At 40.5% G+C, this 19,252-nt stretch overlaps 2 long non-coding RNA genes across 34 annotated transcripts in view; one reads left to right on the top strand and one right to left on the bottom strand.

Moving 5' to 3' along the window:
- LOC122159351 overlaps positions 1-9,558 on the bottom strand; it is a 369,357-nt gene extending 359,799 nt beyond the window's left edge. For all 33 annotated transcript variants that reach the window (XR_006168484.1, XR_006168510.1, XR_006168512.1 and 30 more), the window contains exon 1: positions 9,413-9,558. This is a non-coding gene — a long non-coding RNA (uncharacterized LOC122159351). The remainder of the gene's footprint in view (positions 1-9,412) is intronic.
- Positions 1,982-19,252, top strand: part of LOC122159414 — a 25,597-nt gene continuing 8,326 nt past the window's right edge. Inside the window, exons 1-2 of the long non-coding RNA XR_006168521.1 lie at positions 1,982-2,152; positions 18,891-18,970. This is a non-coding gene — a long non-coding RNA (uncharacterized LOC122159414). The remainder of the gene's footprint in view (positions 2,153-18,890; positions 18,971-19,252) is intronic.

Here is a 19,252-nt window from a genome sequence, read left to right as displayed (position 1 = left end):
CTGTAGTGCTGCTCCCAATGAGTTCTCCCAGTCCATACTCATGCCTGAGATTGCCTCAACCCCTGTGCAACACCTTGAGCTTAGCCTTGATAAACCTCATTAGATTCTTGTGTACTCACTTTTCAAGCCTTTCCAGGTTCCTCTGGATGGCGTCCCTCCCTTCTATTGTGAAAAATGCACCACTCAGCGTGGTGTCATCAGCAAACTTGCTGAGGGTACACTTCATCATGCTGTCTACATCATTGATAAAAATGTTGAAGAGCACCAGTCCCAAGATAGACCCTGGGGAGAACCACTTGTGACCATCCTCCACCTACACGTAGGGTCATTAACAGCAACCCTCTGGCTGTGACCATCCAACTAAGTCTCTATCCACCTAAAGCCTTCAGATCCATCTATCTCCAATTTAGAGATGAGGATACAGTGCAGGACCACATCAAAGGCTTTGCATTAGTCTTGGTAGATGACATCAGTTGCCCCTTTTTTTGTCCACTGATGCAAGGACTCATCAAGGCCCAGTAGAGACAAGTGATTTTGGCATACCCTCCTCCTTCTTTAACAAAAAACTCCCACAGAACAATTATATGAAAAAATCACATCACGAGACCATACATCTTTCTCTTTGACCATCCTGGCAAGGACTCATTTGATCTGGTCCCATGCTGCTGCCACCTATGCTCAGCTGAGTGCACTGGTAGCAACAGCAGGTTCAGAAGATTAAAGCACCAAGTGCTGACTCTGAGGTCTTACATAGTTCTGCCCTCACAGCCTGAAGTACACTGCCCTACTGGTGCAGGCAGTAACTTCAGTATGAGTGATTTCAACTCTCTACCTGTCAGCAGCACCCAATGCTGTTACTATAATTAGGTCTGGGTCTTAAGGATGCTGCTTCAAATCACTTTCACTCCTGCTCACAGGTAAGTATACCAGAACTATCATTAAATCTCCAGTTTTCCTGCTTTGACCTAAAGCTGCCTGGATGGCTGTGAATTTTACAGCAGCAAGGACAGAACTGCAGGGGCCATCACCCTACCCCCCCCCCCCCATTTTACTGCTCTGCTGCACAGCCAGCACAGAACACCTTCATATTGTTTCACCTTCATTGCACCAGTTTCAGAATTGACCCCTGAAGTAATGCAAGAGTTAAGATGTTGATACACAGACATTTATTTGTAAGGGAGAAGTCCTAGAATTCCCCAGAACTTCCACACCAGGGTCTGTACTGTGGGCTGCCTTGCACGCTCATCTGGGGTTCCCATATGTCCCACCAGCAGTGCCCAAAACTCCTCCACAATTCCACTTCTACCTGCAGAGCTGCATGAGCATGAATGTTTGGAGGCAGCTTCTCTTCTTCTAGCCTCTGTCATAGGTCCTAAATAAAGCCATTTATGTGACAGATAAATTTAGCTAGGCTCTCATCTCTAGGGTACCATACCCACAGTAGGGTTAACATTCAGCTGACTACAGTCTTTGGTACTTGATAACAATTAAAAATAAATAAATACATAAAAGATTCTCTTCCTGATGTCTGTGGTTGAGAAATGTTTGTGACAAGAGCCATTTGTCTGGTAGTTATAGCTACAAATATATTTATATTTGACTTGCACTTGACTTAATACCACATGAACTGGTGAGAGTAAAGGAACATTGATCTTTGCTTTACTGCTTTGCTTCACAACAAAGGTGCAGGCTCAAGAGGTGGGTTCACCACAGAATATTCACGGACTGCAGTTCAGGCAGGAACAGTTTGTAAACATCAGAAGAAACAGCAAAAAAAAAAAAAAATTGTGTTGCAAAACAGTAAATGTCATTAAAAGAGAGTTTACTTTTCAGACACATACAGTGCTCCACATTGTTCCCAGAGCTTTTAAAAAGGAAATGATTAGTGTTGTTAGCACAGCAGTGCTCTTTTACAAAAGTAGCTCTAGCCATGGTTAATGTTTAAGAAGGAATTAAATATTAACTCAAAGGAAAGCACCGAGTCATAATGGTTTCAGACCATACATCAGACTGGCAAAGAAATTTTGCTGTGAAAGCAAAAAAAGGCAGGTTTGGTTCCCAAAGCTAGAAATTGTGGTTCTCTTGCCTCGTTGTCTCCGTGTTCCCAGGATGGAAGGACAGAACTGCCTCTTTGCTTTTCACCCCAGGACAGGTAATTTTCCTCCTGCGTTTGGTTTAGCGATGACTCCTCAACAATAGAAGGTGGATCACACAGCCCTCCTCCCTGCTGAGGAGGGCTGTAATTTGATTCCCAGCCTGAGATTTGCTGGTAAGATAAAGTGCAAAGGTGACTAAACACCACAACAAGCAAGGTCTAGCCCCGTGGCTCTGCCTGGAAGGGAGAACAGATTATTATTGTAGCAGCAGATCTAGCAAGATCTTTTCCTTTTCTCCTGTTCCAGCTCCAGTACATGAGAATCTTTGCAGCTGTCTGAAAATGGTTTTGTAGTGGCAAAATGACTTGCTGTATTAATCCACAACCAGCATTCTACCCTGTTCTACAATATTCCCTTATTCTCTCTCCCATCTTTACATTCTTGCTGCAAGTTTGAGTGTGAACAGAGAACAAAGCCATGAACATTAACTGAATGAACTGCACCACTATAAATACAATTTCTGTTGCATGTTGTGCTGAACTTCCTAAATACTCAATATGAATGCTTAATCCTAGACTCTCAAGAGGGCTACATCTATACTATACTTTTCATCTTCAAAGCATTTTAAAGATATTAGCTAATTAATCCACTCAACCCCTTTGGGGGAACCATATTATCATCATCATGTTGTTTTGCAGATGGAGAAATTGAGGCAGAGAAGTAACTTATTTAGTGCCTCAGAGAGAAGGAGTGTGAGAAAGTTGTCAGGACTTGCTGATACTCTGTTCTAAACCCAAGCTACTGTTGGAGCTCATCAGTACCTCACCACTTGTCACTGTACTGACAGTGCCTTTCTTCCACGCTCATGTAATTTTACAGCTACTCTTCAGCACACAGCCTTTAATAAATTACAAACAATAAATAAGGAGTTCTCTGGTCACAACAGAGAAGAAAAAAGGGAAAAGGAGGAGCAAGAACAAAACAAGGGAAAAAGAGGTAAAAGGAAGGAAAGGAAAGGAGAGAAAAGGTCACACTAGATTAACAAAAGAAGCAACAAATCAGTGGGACCAACTCAGCCTCAAGTGCTTCTCATTTCAGCTTGAAGAAAAGATTTGTGAGTGCTAGCCATTATGTGAGCAACTGAAGGAAGGAAAACTCATTTTTCTAGGAGAGCAAAGTAATATAGAATGAAATCTCCATTCTGAAACTATCCATTCATGTGAATAGATCTATCTAATCTAAAGGACTGATAACGCCTATAAATATAAATCCCACACATCCCAGTTTGAATAACGAAGGGGGAAACTTCCATGATTTGAGTTTGCACACTAAATAAAGGAAACACAGAACTCTTAGAAATTTTCTCTGAAGGACACGTCCCTCTTTCACTAGCAGATTCATGTCACACTTTCCAAGACTCCTTTACCTCATCTTTTGAGTAAAACTAGCAAAATGATACGGACCAGTTTCTGCAGTTTCTATGGTCTGCACTTCATCTTTTGGAAATCAGTACATATCATGCACCAAGAAATAAAGAATTCACTTAAGCCTTAAAATGTAGATCTTTTAAGAATGAAAGTGTAAGTGATTTGCATAAGGAATCCACTCATACACAGCCCAAATAAATGAATCTATGGACACCACATTACCTCTGAGCATTGTTGCTCTGTCCATGTGATTTCAAGAACATCATCTAACAATCCAACTGAATTCCCAGAATCCAAACAATCATTTACTACCATGAGGTAATTAGTTTGGCTTCAGGTGAAAAGGTCTAAGGCCTTTTATAAACACTGCATATTTCGTAATCGTCTCTTGGCTTCATTTCGTCATGTTTTACAGCTGCTCATCAGGTATTGGCTAACTCAGGCTATTATGACAAGAATATGATCTCGTTAGCATTTTAATCCGTTGCTTCACTATAACTACTTAAAATACTTTGCTCTCAGCAAGCTGCTCCATCTGCTTTCAGATGACATTATCTCAGACTTCTTGCTCATTTCAATAACTCAGAGATAAACACAACTCCTCCCCTGCATCCATCCCTCCTCACACATCCGTCAGCATGGAGCCACTTAGTTCCCAGGTCTTTCCAGCTCCTGCCCACACAGTAGTTGTATATGGCTGGGCTTATTCTCTCTATCATCCCAAGGTTCCCATGTTCTTGTGCAGTTGCACAATTTCTTACTGCAAGCTCCTTTTTACTCAAGGTGTCAGTCATGTGCACAACAATCTTTTAGCACTGTGCATTTAATTTGAAATGCTGCACAGAACACTACTGGGGTTGCTATCAGAAGTTTCATGACACATTCTCTTATAGCTGATGGCCATTTTTCAGTCAAATGACTTCAACTCGTTCTGCAGCTGGGAAAACAGCCAGATCTGCAGCTAGGTTCACCGAGATCAATCACAAGAATCACAATCACAAGAATCACAAGGTTGGAAACGACCTATAAGATCATCCAGTCCAACCGTCTCCTCGTCACCATTGCCACCACTAGTACTAAACCATATCACATAGCACGTCATCCAGACGTGTCTTGAACACTGCCAGGGATGGTGACTCCACCACCTCCCTGGGCAGCCATTCCAGTGCCTGACCACTCTCTGAGAGAAAAAGTTCTTCCTTATGTCCAACCTGAACCTCCTCTGATACAACTTGCGGCCATTGCCCCGTGTCCTGCTCGTTGCCTGGGAGAAGAGGCCAGATCCCTCTTCACCACAGCCTCCCTTCAGGAGGTTGTACAGTGCAGTGAGGTCTCCCGTGAGCCTCCTCTTCTCCAGACTAAACAATCCCAGCTCCCTCAGCCGCTCCTCATAAGGTTTGTGCTCCAGACCCCTCACCAGTTTTGTTGCCCTAATAGATAGGAGGAGAAAGGCCTGTACTACAGTACCTACAGTGGCAGGAGCATCCTGAGCACCGCAGTTAATATTTCTGACAAAATATACTCATTATCAAATATCCCTTTTCAATGTGGTTGATTCTTGTCTCTGTTAATCAGACTGACATGACATAAAAGCTACTAGCCCTTTTTTTAAAGGGCATCGAGAGCATCTCAGTAGCACTGTGATTGATAAAAGTTCAAATGAGAAGAGCTGGGTCATCAGTACATTTACACAAGTGATATGGCTGTGTCACTGCCTATTCGTGGCACAACTAAGGTGTGTTGTGACTGAAAAATACCCCATGCCACACATTTATATCCTAATTTGCAAGCAACTGCAAAGAGGCTGGTAATAAATCCCATCAAGGAAAACCCAAGAGCTAGAATGAGTTTAAATTGCTCAGAGAAGTAATTAGCAATTTGCAGAACCCAAGCTGCTGGGGTCAGGACATTGCAACTTGGAAATGACATCCCACACACAGCATCTCAGATAGCCACTGTTTGTCTTTTGATTATGCTAAGAAGTTACTTCTCTGACTCTTTCCAACAGACTGATGAGCTTGAGATGCTGATTTGAGACAAATTCCATGCTTCTGTCCCTGTATGATTTCACAAGAGTACCACCAGTAACAGACCTTGTACATTGCTGTATCTCATAGGTAGCACTGACACTCTTCAGCTTTGATCTCAGCTACCTCTATTTACTTGCTGATGCCTAGAATGCAGTAAAGTAGGTGTTCTCCTCATCCTCTTGCTGGTATCCTCAACATTCAGTGCCAAAGATAGCTGCTTTTCATTTTTGCCACTAAGAGAGTGCTTCCTCAATTGCACATGCTTTGTAGTGAGCTCTGAGGCATTGCACATCATAGCTTTTGACTGACTTTTCCCACAGTGACCATACATTGATCCCCTGTGTGGACTTTTCAACTGGCAAGAGTACATTCTCTTTTGTTCCTCTATATTTCACATTATTTTTCATATTTTCACATTATTTCTTCCTCCTCATGCAATAATTAGTCTGTGGGGCAAGTGCTAAAGCAGCCAAATTCTTTAATCTTTCTCCAGGTGCAGAGTGCCTGGAAGAAATTGCAGACCTTCAAAAACATTTTGATAACTTTCAGCCTTTTTTGCTGTAGGGATACCACAATGTCTGTTCAAACTGGATTTCTGGAGTTCCTTGTGTCTCTATTTCATAAATCACTTGTCTGTCCCTTTCTGAGTGTCCCTACTTCTCTGAATTTATTTGTACTGACTGTAAGAATTGACTTTGTCACTGACTTAGTCAATTATTAATTGCACTTTCATCTTGTAAAGCTTCTCTTGGTGCTTTCTCTGTGTTTATGTTGGCATAGCAAACCGAGGACTATCCAATACAGACATTTTAGTATTTGCAGCACTGGGTTACATTTTTACATTCTTCTCTTTCATAGTGAGTGTAATGCCTTCACCAAAAACTCACCAACTACATGCCACATCATGGCAGGTAGTTTTCTGTTTGCATGCAGCTGTGCAGTGCTGGAGTTAGATTGAGGTTTACAACTGTTTATTATTTGTGCGTGAGAGCACTGTATTGCACAAACATTAATATACATCTTTAAGCTTGCATACGACTAAAACCTTTTCAATAACACTGTCCTCTACAATCAATGTAGGTGACTCTGTACTTGGAGCATTATTCAATACACTTTATTTTCTTCTCCCAAGAACTTCCTTCTCATTTGCCTTTTTCTGCCTACTTCTGTTCATTCATTTCTGCACTGAACTTGGTTTATTTCTGTGCTACTCTTTTTCTGTTTATACTCACTGTTTGAAGTGAGGTATTTTATTATCATGTTCAATAAGCTTATTTCTATCTTTCTGACAAGCTGTGTTCAAAAGCACATAATTTCTGTCCTCATTAGTAAGGCATACTTTGGCTTTCAAGACCAGACATCCATAGAAGTCATCTATTTTGTACTACTGATATCAACCAGGCAGTTCTTATCAATGGACAAAAAAATTGTGATACTCTCTGCATCTTCTGCAACTTGGAAGTGCTTACAGAGTGTTGCTAGTTTTGTTTTTTTTTTTTTTTAAACAGGGACTCTGTGTCATCAGCATCTAGGTTATTTGTTTGTGCGTGTTATGAATATTCCTATGCTTCTGATTTCACCAACTCATCGCAGGCTGCTTATTTCTAACACTGAGTTCAACATTTAAGTATTAAGAGCTGGGCAAAGAGCCACAGCCATTCAACTTTTTATTTTTTTATTTTTTAATAGTCTCCACACAAACTGTCTTTTGTCAAACCTTTCCTGAAAACAGTATTCTAAATTTCTAGACATTACCATGCATTGCTGGCAGTGCTTTTCCTCTCCAAAATTTTCTTTTTTGTCAGGTCTCTCTCTAGTCTTTTACTGTAGCAAAGCACGTGGATTTAAAAGAAAGAGAGAGAAGACCAAAAGGTACAAACGGCAGGAAAAAAAATAGGTCCTTCTAGTGGTAACACAGGATGTGCCTTCTCTGCCTTGGTAACTTGGCAGTTTTATATGCAAAGTCTACAGTCTTGCAGTGAAATTCTTGCTTATTTTCTGCATGCATGCATAGGGATGATGTATAGCTGTGTATGCCTGTCCTGAGCCAGGCCTGGAGAGATCAACAACATCATTGAGGAGCCACACTCAGAACCATGATAAGCATTTCAATATTCCCATTTCAATTAATCTAACGGCAGACATGTTTATCTGCCAAGTAGATAAGGAAGTGAAATCATTTGGGTAGAAAACGACGATAAGCCACAAGAGAGCATAGTGTAAGAGTTATTGATAGCAACCCCAAAACTTCTTTCAGAGAGTGTTATAAAAGCTGCATACATACAAAGCCACATACAGAGGTTCAATGTGACTTCTGTCTGTGCCAGCAGAATTAAGAGACAAAAAGGAAGAGACATGCAAAGTTCAAAGTCTATGCTATCTGATAAGGCCTGTCAGAACTAAAACCAGGAGATAGTGCCAGAATTAAATTATTTCCTCAGGTCAAGTCACGCATCCAGAATCAAGAAACATTGGTTGAGCAGATAAAGCCCATTTGTATAGCATAATAGTGGATGAGCATATATTTCACTAAAATAGTAAATATATACACTCTACAAACACAGGGCAAAACCACAGACAAAGCAGACAACATAACATCCTCTCTGCTGAGACTTGAACAGCAAGACACAAAGAGAACGGCTAAAAAGCAACTGGCTGATAGATATGCATATATCTTCTGAAAACACTACACCTATAAAAGAAAGGAGTTAAAGCTGTCTATCCTTCTTGCAAAGAGGGATTGCGCTTGCTCTGACATGAATCCACCTTCAAAGACTACCCAAGAATTTCTGTAATACCAAGGCATGAAAAAAAATAACATTTACCCCCCTCCAAGCTAGAAAAAGAATTTTTTTCAGGTAAATGAGAATTAGTCAAAACAAACACTTAAAGCAGAGACAGAATAAGTGTCATATGTGCTGAGACAAATTATAAGGGACTATTATATTTTACATGCAAACAGACTTCACTAATTATGCTGGATTTTCCTATCTTGATTGAGACAAAAGGGTGCTGTAATAGACACCCCTGCAGGAGGGTTTTATGAACAAACAGGGCTGCATGTAGGAACTTGGAGCTCTCTTGTTTCAGAAAATCTCTGATAAGAAAAGGAGCCTTCCTGGGTAAACTGTCTCACAGTTCTTAGCCCCTTATTCAGAAACACAGAGCAGTCACAAAAGTAGTGCTACCAACCCTATAACCCAAGCAAACAGCCCTCACGAACAGCTACCATTGTTAACTAAATCAGATGAATGCATTTTCTAGCAATAGGAGCTGAAGATTTTAAAATTAAAAGCATATCACAACTGCAACTCCCAGATACACGCACCATGGAGAAAACAGCAAAGGGAAATGAGAAGTATTTATAGGTATTTGTTCGAGAAAATCCTGAAAACTCATGGTGGTCAAGGTTTCTTTTCATGAGCTTACTGCAAACATTCACAGCAATTTAGTTCCATCTTCAAGAAGGTTTGCAAACACAGATTACACTGCAGGTTCTTGTGCAAACATATATCCATTAATGAAGATATGCTAAAAGACCAGCACAAGCATTTGCATTGAGAGCATTTGCAGAGCTAATGTAAAAGCTTCTTGTGGTTTGGGAATTCCCAAGGCAGGCATCAAAATATGAAAAATATAACACAAAAAAGTACAGCATAGTGCAGGCAGCAAATGGAGCTAAAGCAAACATTCAAAACATGTACAAGTACACTCCAGTCACAGCTATTCTCCCTTTAACCATTCACTGCGCAAGATGAAAAGTTGGTTAGAAAAAGTAATAATAATAGAAAAAAATATCAAAGAATGTTTCCACAGTATTTATAAACAGAAAAGATGCATTTGCCAAATGCATTCTTACTGCAGTTAGCTCCCCATCCCTAGCAATACTTCACATATTTCCACGTAGAATAGACTCCGCTTGCTCTCCAATGAGTAGAAGTGAACAAGACAAGTGTATTGTGTGCCCAGGCAGCCCTGTGCCTTCAGTACAGGGGATACAGGGAAGCTGCACACACTGCCAGCACAGCAGCCAGCTCAGGGAGGAAAGGCTAAGAATGATTTTCACCCAGGTCTACCACTGAAGCCAATGCATTGTGCAATTACATCCTGCAATGTTAACGTATCTCAGGATTCCTGGAGAAGTCATCTTTTGCTGCCAAGACATGCTTCTAGGAAGGACAGGGAAGGACTGATTCTCCTGCTTCCTACAGATACACGAAGCTTACTAAAGCTGTTACTCTCTTATGACCTGTCCATAGTAGCTCCTATAACAGAAGCACCTAATTTACCAACAGTTCAAAAGTCAGGGCCCTAAAAAAATCACAGTATTACTTTGTAATCAGTTTTTCCTTTTTTTCTTTAAAGCCAACCAATGACTTTTTTGTGGGTTTTTTTTTCCCTTTAGATTAAACCAGAAGCTGACCATGTTTGTTTAACCTCAGGCTTTGCTGAACTGGCATGCCTGTACAGCCCTTAGCACTGCCAGAGCTGCAGATGCTAAGGTAACAGGAGAAGAGCAGAAAGCTGCAGCCTGTTGCTAAGACAAGGCAGCCTCCAAGTCCTGACCATGACCACAACAGGCACCCCATGTGGAGGAGAAACTCTAGTGAAAGAGAACATGACTGAGTTTATACTGGAATCTTTGACAGCACTTTTAAAGAAAAGGAGAAAAGGCTGGGAGAGATGGAAACAGGTTTCCCCTAGACCTTTCTATGGGATATTTCAGCTGGCAAAAGAAACACACCTATGCATATACTACTGTACACATACAGTGACCTTCCAAAGATACAGATAATACCAGTTACAAACTGCAAATTTTTTTTAAATGGTTAACAATTTGCTCATAATCCTTAGCAACAATTATGCTTGGCTTTTGCAAATATTTCCACTAAGAGACCGGTACTAAACACTAAACATAGACCCATAAAAGAAGAACGTGGGCTTGGGATGGAGCTACAGGTTCTGCTGCACTGGCCTGTCTGTTCTTCAGAACTTGTGCCCAGCCGACAAGGTACAGAAGCAGTCAAGCAAGAGGAGAAGGTCAATGATACCAGTAGGAACTATTTCAGCAGAAAATAGAGATAGAAGAGAAAATCCAAAGGAACCCTTCGTTCCAAGGAAAAGAAGATACGCACCCTTTCTGGCTTGGTCAAATGAACTCAAAAAGAAAAACTATGCTCCTACTCAAGTAAATCTTGTAAATATTTAAAACAGTTGGAATAGATTTTTAGTCCCCCACCCTCTGAGTGTTCATGCACTCCTGCCCAAGTTACACAGATAGCAGGTAACACTCTCCTCTATATCTGCCAAAAGAGAAACCAGCTATTTACTCTTACACAAGCTCGGGATTTCTGAGCTAAACAGATAACTGGCTTCTCAGTTTCCCTTCATGTTTTAATTGTATTTGATTTCACCAATTACAAAAGTGTTTACATTCTAGAGGGGGGTGGGAAAAGTAAAACATTTAAGCCACATGTAAGCAGCAACATCTGTCCCATCCGCCTGGGGAGCATGAGGAGGGGAGTCAGGTCATGCCAGAGCAGGAGGCTGCCGAGTCGTGCCCAGAGAGCCACACACAACCCACAAATGCCTGTAGTGTGCTAGGCTCTGAGCTGCAGCTGTGTTCACTGCCCACCCTGCGCATGCCCCACACCCTGCCAGCAGCTCCCCACGCACTGCAGCCACAGCCAGCACCCAGGGATGCACACTGATGATGATTCACTTACAGAGCCAAAAGCAGCACACAATTAAACAAACAAGCCCATTTAACCAGGCATTAAAATGCATGCTTGGGAAACAGAGCTCCAGCAAAATTAGCAGCAACGTGAGCACTCAGCTGGCTGTGCTTCACTGCCCCAATCCCTCTTGCACACTGTTTTCTTGCCCCACATTTCATCTGTCCAGAAGGTGCTCTGTTGCCCTGTCACCAGGCCATGAGCAAGCTCCCCAGCCCAACCACAGCCTGCACGCATCCCAGCATCAAACCAGGCCTGTTAAGGGGACAAGTACATTTTTCTATCACCATAAAAATACCAGAAATCTTTATACAGGTTCGGGCCACTGCAACAATGGGAAAAGAGCTTTATTCTTACTGGTCTGTGTTTTGTAAGTAGCACCATTTTAAATACATATTACACCTTTTATCAGAAGGGACAAATCACATTCAAAGAAATTTAAAAAAGAATGCATATGTATATCCTCATTGTTTTAAATATTCCTATTAGATAGACTGAACATTTTAATCTACGTTAATTAAAGCATGCCAGCTAATGTGTTTAAAAAATACTCTGTTTTCGTGGTCTAAACATAACCTGAAGCAGAACATGCCTTTAATATGCTTTCTGATGGTGGTTAAGGCTAAGATCAAATCTGTATGAGACAAAAATCCATTCCAGGAACTGGGGAAAGCTCCTACACTATAACCCAGGCTGTTGGCTGCTGCAGAGTAGATGGCTTGCCACGTTGGGTTCTGCTCTTTCTCCTATAACAATGCAGTAGTTTGGAAGGTGGCTTGGCAGGTTCTTCCAACACCACAACCTATTCCCACCACCCACCCACTTCTTAGCAAGCTTTTCATATGCTAAGTGACAGCAAATCAGATGCAATCATCCTACCAGTGTTTCTCCGCATCTTCCTACATGACAAGCATCCTCATAAAATACCATCCCACAGTGGCAGGCACACTTGGCTCAGCAGACCATGCTACCACACTTTTGCTTTTATTTAACACCTCTGTCTCCCTTCCGGAGATCTCAACATGCGATGTGGCAATATGCATTTTTCATGTTTATTTCTCATGCTAATTTTGCAGATAGGTCAGCAGCAGATGCTCAAAGGTCACTTCCCCACCCGTGACCCAGTCTGCATACTCCTCATTACAGCAATAAAGGCGTGTGTTCATGTCTCCAGGTAGCTGCTAAACCTGCATCTCTTCACATGCACTCTGATTCATGCAGGCAATGGGCTTACCCTGCAACTTCTGCAGTGGTTCCCCAGGTTTTCCTCCCACACCCACACTGGATATTTTCATCCTTCCTGCCAGGACAGCCCTGCTACTCACCTGCCATAGTTCACAGTCCAGTATATGACATCAAAATATTATGGCAAGGGTGCAGAATCATAGTCCTCACCCTGAGCTAACTTGTCCCCATTTCTGCAACTGGCACTTCCCACATGAGCTACTGCTTACAAGGAAATGGCTGTGAAGGGTTACTACAGATAAAAGCTCCCGATTTGGAAGATACAAATATCACACCTGCAAAACACCACAGCAACATTATTTTGACCAAAGAGACAGGACAGAAATCTCTTTTGAATCAGGTCACCTGGACATTTAGACCACTGTGGGCGCATCATTTACATGCCATGGGAGTAGTACAACAGCATATGAATACTCAGCCTTTGCTGACCCCAGGCAATTAGCCAAAACTGTTTCCACTGAGTGGAAAAACTGATGACAGCCAGTTCTCTCACTGATGCAATGCTTTTCTACAATAAATAAATAAATCCAAAGTCCAACTTTTTTCAAAAAAGAGAAAGATTCAACAAGTGATGGCTGATTTGCCAAACTTCAAGCTTTGTATGGCAGGTACTTATCCCAAAAAGTGTCTCTCATTTTTTGGTTCTCCATTTAAACAGGCTTCAGAAGCTATGTCTGTCTGCCATTTATTGTTTGCCCTCTGTCTCAGCTTCCCCAAGCAAAACCCCATACAGCGCCTCCCGCACCAAGCCCCCCCAGTTGCTCCTATCTTTATTCCAAGCAAACAGTGCCTGTCACTTCTACAAGCCACAGGTGGGCTAGAACCCTGCCTGCAAAAACATACCCGTTTTCATACTGCTTTCCTGTTCTAGTTCTCAGATCCTGTCTGGAAGGAAGCACAGCATTTTCCAACATCATCTCCGGAATGATCATAAGTGTCCAGAAATCACAGTGTGGGGTTGAAATGTATAAATGCAAGCAATGTGGGTGGATCACCTCTGTTGGCTCCTTTTACAATTTGGAGAGCTCAGGCACTTTCTACAAAGGTGACTTCACTATCCAACATCATGCGAAGGGCTGTGGCCATCTGGTACCATCTTCCTCTTGATTTTCTGAGAAAATTGAGAGTGTCATGGGAAGAGAGAAGCTCAAGATTTTCCTGCTATAGCAAAGTGACACACCTTGCTGGCCACTATGATGGGCTGAACTCTCCTTGAAATACCACAACAGTGATGTTATGCACGCCCAGTGCTAGGCTCCCACAGATCCTGTCCTAAGCACTTGGTGCTGCTGTATGTACTGTTGTATGAGATTTTCATCTTTCTTCACAGCTTTTCCCTTGAGCTTGCTCTTGCCTAACTGCCCTCTTCTTGTAATTGACTTGCACAACCTAACTATATTTTTCCCTTTATGGAAAAAAAACAACACTTCTGCTTTAAAAAAATAAGTTGAACTACAGTAATTAACGAATTAACTATGAAAAAGAGCAAAATAAAAAAGTTTTGAAACAGTGAATAATATCAAAGACAGTACTGGAGTAATTTCAGACCTTTAAAGGCTGACAGTAATGGTATGGAAATGATCTTACCATTCTAAGTAAGGCCTATTTGAAATTAACGCTCCTTTGCAAAGTGCTCAATGAATCAATATTTTTCATTGGAAAACCTTCCATCTGAAGATTTCCAACTCATTCTACAGCTTCCATTGAGCTTGATTTTCTTGCCTTTTCTGTACTATGATTATTTTAACATCACTACATCATATTTTGTCTCATTCTTGCAATCATTCATTCTGTTTCTTTCCAGCTTGACAGGCCCAATATTTGAAAAATGCATAGTCAATACAAAAGCTAAGGGCTACTGTAAGTAAACAGCTAAGCATGGAACCCAACACATTCCTCAGTTACATGGGTGTAAATCTCAGAAGAGAGGAATGGTTGGGAGTTCTCTACTTAAATTACTCACATTCCACTGCAGAGTGAAGATGCATTTGAATTATTTTTTTTACCAAAAAAAGCCTCCTTCCTCTCAAGGACTTTTCTTAAATTTATATTAGGATATGAAGTTACTAGAACATTGTTTTATAGTATATAGCTGTTGTACAAATTAAAATGTAGGTAGAGTACTGTATACTAGTGGAAGGAAAAGAAAGGGCAAAAGTAAAGCATACAGGGATGAAAGAGGAGTGATTGTAATCTAGAAAGAGAACCAAGTCTTATGTACAGCAGGCCAGTAATTACTGGTGTTCTTATTCATGTACCTGCATACAAATGAGTTGTTTATTCTTTCTAGGATCCTACTACAACCTTGAGGTGCCCAATTCCTCATGGCACTATGATCCTCAGCATCATTAAATGCTGTAACTTGGAATCAACGTTAGTCAGCTTTGAGCAAGCTAAGGTCAAATTCAGCTCTGCCAAGTACTATGAAGTTAGCAGCATTAGGAACAGACAAGGGAGAATGACAACCCTAGAGACTACTTCTACCAAAGTACTGCCACTGAGGCTGTTAAAGGAATTTCTGCTGCTAACAGCATATTGTAATTGCTTGTATAACAATCACACTGCAAGATTTTTGTCTGATAGTAAAACGAGAAAACAGCAATCTGTCTTTCAGAAATTCTGATCTAGAGGCATGATTTCACAAGCTGCTTCCTGATGGCAGTTCCCTGACCTTACTGAGTCTCATTCAAGACAGCATTCTAATTCACCTAATTCAGCCCCAGAGGGACGAGTAGCATGGTGACCTTCAGCCAAAGGACACAGTTCTACTGAAAGCCTGCAGCCACCCATCTTCTGCCCAGTCTGATATTCAAATTAACACTAGAACAGTGTGCATATCAAGCAATTGTAGTATCTGAATGTGACAAAAAACATGGTGAATAGTAACAAAGACTGATCAGTCCTCTGGCTCTTTCTTTAATGCTTTCCATCTTAAATAGAGTAACACTATTTAGTCACTTTTTAGTTACTATTTAGTTTACTAGTACACTAATAAAGAAGTCTTACCTTTAAGAATGCTGTGCAAAAAAAAAAGGGGGGGGGGGGGGTGGGCTCCCTTGTGTATCCAGATCTAATGAGATTATTGGCCAAGTCTAGAGATCTGGAGAGGACTGACATTGATAGATGTAGAAGGATCAGCATAGTACATCAAGATGAAGTTGAGTAAGTTGCACAGTTTTGTTTTTGTTTTTTAAACCAGCAAGGAATGTGAATAGTTATAGAGATCATATAGATCATCAGCAAAGACAGTCTCTGAAAGGTGAAAATACACCAACCAGAAGGGAGCAACAAATTCTTGGCTGGAAGAGGAAGAAAACACATCTGTAGAGTGACTTGCTTGGAGTGGAATAGCACTCCACTTGAGCTTCCTTACCAAGGCTGATGTTTTTATAATTATCAAAAGCATCCTCCTCTTACAGAACCAGTTGGCCTCCTCTGCCTGCACTATGCAGCATATCACAGCAGGATGCAGCCATGGCCCGTGATATCCCTCCTTATGATATAAGTGATAAATTGCCTAAGCAGGAATCCATCACAATACTCATGCCAGTATTCGTAGTGGTCTGCTCCTTGCCAGAGGCTCTTTAATGAAAGCAAGTTCACTATTTAAATTTGATGCTTCAGTCAAAAAGAAAAACAGCATTTTTTCAAAGGCAAGAAAGTGAAAAACCCCAGTTGATGAGTATTAAATATGGTCAGAATAGCTTTCCAAGAGCCTGTTTCGATAAAAACCACAATTTCTTCCTACAATTCAATTAATGTTAGGGAAAGTCCCAAAGGAAAAAGTATTTAAAAATTAATTGAGGAAACTTAAGAAGCATCATTTAAAATCCCATAATGTGACATTTTAGGTTTCTCACTTTTATACTGTTGCCTAGAATATGAGCACAGAATAGCTGAATTACTCTCCCCCTTCCTCCCCCCCCCCACCTCAAAATCCAATTCTGGTTTCAATTTGTTTGTTGATTGAAATACCATTCTCTTTCTAATTCAAGGTATTAGATCTGTTTGTCACCACGAATTCTGAACAACTTACAAACAAAAGTGTCAGAAATCAAATCTTTGGGAAATAACAATGAATAAGGAAGTCCCTAGAGCAGACATTTCCATCTCAGCTTTGGACCAGGAACAAATTTCAAACCAGCACGATTATTCACAAAGCATACTATAGGTTTGGCTGACTCTACATAACAGTATTTATCTATTTTATGTAAAAGTTTCCTGTTGCAGAGAAAAACAACAGTATTTCCTATGTTATTCCTGTCCTGAAGAAATATTTGCCTCTGTAATGGCCAAGCCATAGCCATCTAATCTCAAGACAACTGAACACATTCTACCACCTGCAAAAAAGCCATCTCCATTTCAGTCTTTCCTCTTAGAACCTATAACTGGAGATCAACAAAGGACTCCTTCCTTATCTTGCACTCTGTGACATAATCAAAACTATTTGTTGAAATCATGTTGAGTCAACTGGTGGACTCGAAGTTGAGGTGCATCTTGTGCACGCTGGTCACTGTCTGATCTTAACCACATAAATAACTTCATGTTTGAGGCACATTCCATTCTCCCCTTCTGCTTTACTGTGCACGTTAGTAGAATACTGGGTAGACAATTGACAATAAAATCAATTTCATTATTAAAAAAGGGCATTGGTGCAACAAAATATTGCTGCTTAGAGTTGGAAGTGAGCAAGAACTCCTCCTGAGAAATGGAAAAATCCAGATATAGGTTAGCAAGGAGGAAAAAGAATGGTGGGCCATTCTCCTAAGTACTGAATTTCACATTCTGCACCTCAAGCTCAAGCTTATTGAAGGACATAAAATAAGTATAGTTTCTTTAGTCTGTACTGTCTCAGAGGATGCTCTTTCTAGCACATGGATTTTCACAGAGGTCGTGAGAAAATCTATTCCATAAAGATTGTGTCTATTTACACACAAAAATGGGGTAGGCGACAAGGAAAACACCCTTTTTTGTAACCTTCTGAAGCATTAAAACATAGACTTTTTATTAATTACGGCTATGTAAGGGACTTTTTCTGTGTATGAGTGCGTGCACGCCTTGCCTTAAATCTCCTACAGACATGTTTATAGAAGGATGGATAAATATTTTTCCATAGCTTCATGGAAAATCACTATGAGAAACATTGGAGGAACACAGCTGTGGGGTCCTTCATTACCTCAGTACAAGAACAGCTTTCTATTCACTGGCATTTCATTGTGCTTTGCTGGGCATGTGCTCCCAGGTGTACACAACACCAAAGAAATAATTTTTTTTTTCTAATCTGCTTAATATTTTTGAAAGAATGAGGACAACCTTACTTTCCCACCCAACAGGTCACATACCATTTCCCAAACCTAAATCCAATTTTGTAATAAGAGAAAAGGGGTTGGGGAGATGCCATCACTTAGGTAAGCCCTAACCTAGTATGAAAACGCACAGAGCCCTTCCACATCCTCATTTAAGTCCAGAAATCTAACAACAACTTAGCATTTCACCTCACTGTACTTCACGCTTTGAGTTTCAGGCAGATATTTTTGCTTTACACCTTGTCCCAAACTGCAAAAATAACACCTTTCCTCCTTAGAGGGGTTGCATTTTTGCAGCACATTGAAAACCACTCTGGTGCTTCTCAGTAAATCCACTGAAGATGCTGGGGATTCTCTGCAATGAAAGGCTCTTTATAGATGTAAAACATAGTATAAACAAAACCACACAGTAAAAAAAATAATAAATAAGAAATCCACACAGAAAAACTGAACATTTTTCACTGCCCCCTAGTTCACTGCCTCTGATCCCTTAGATGAGACTGACCGGGACTGGCATGAAGCTGGTGGCCAAGCTGTAGAAATAAGGAAACAGGAAAAAATAAAACAAAATCAGGATAAGAAAATATTTATTATTTAGGGCTTGCTGCCTACTAAACAGTTGCTAACAGATAAAAACACCCTTCACACTAAAAAACACTCAGGCCACTGTTTCTTCATACCAGCTTTGTCAATGCACATGTCAAAACAGCTGTCTGAATAATTAGAAGGATGGTGGGGCTTATATATTAAATTTTTATAGTGTGAATATTTTCATTTTGTACAAATATTGGTTTTAAGAGAAAAACAGAAGCTTGAATATACAAGGCAGGCCAGTGATTCTAGAAGTGAATAAGACCTTGATAACTAATGGTAGCCTTCCTTAGCATATTGTGTGTTTGCTGATACATCAGTCCACCCCACTGAAATTCTGCATATCACCTCTGAATCATATTTCCTCAGCAACTTCCCAGTTTGGAGTTGTACTGTTGACAGTGACCTGGTGAATTTGAGAGGCTAACACTAACCAACAGAATTCTCCACCCCCACACAGATTTTAAACTAACTGGAGATGCTAGAGAATCTGAAACTCCTTTTCTCCTTCTGGATGAACTCCTATGAACTCTATCCAAGGTAAATATATGCAAATTCAGAGGGAAAAGGTTGGTGACATACTATATAGGCTGATAAGATTTTGTTTGGGACTTTCAAAATGCTAAATTTCAAATGCCTTTTACGGAAAAAAAAATTGTTTGTAACTACTCCTTTTATTTCTTCCCTTTTTTATTTCTAAAACAAGTGAGAAAAGAGAAACCATGAAGAATTATTTGTATTTTTCAATCAATAAAAGTTTTTCTAAAAGAAGCATTCTTTTGCAAAAAAAAAAAAAAAAAAAAAAAAAAAAAAAAAAAAAAA

Source organism: Centrocercus urophasianus, unplaced genomic scaffold, assembly GCF_019232065.1.
Source record: "Centrocercus urophasianus isolate 14NV4802_14NV808 unplaced genomic scaffold, USGS_Curo_1.0 seq_10, whole genome shotgun sequence".
NCBI lineage: Eukaryota > Metazoa > Chordata > Aves > Galliformes > Phasianidae > Centrocercus > Centrocercus urophasianus.
This window is presented reverse-complemented; position numbering and strand designations above follow the sequence as displayed.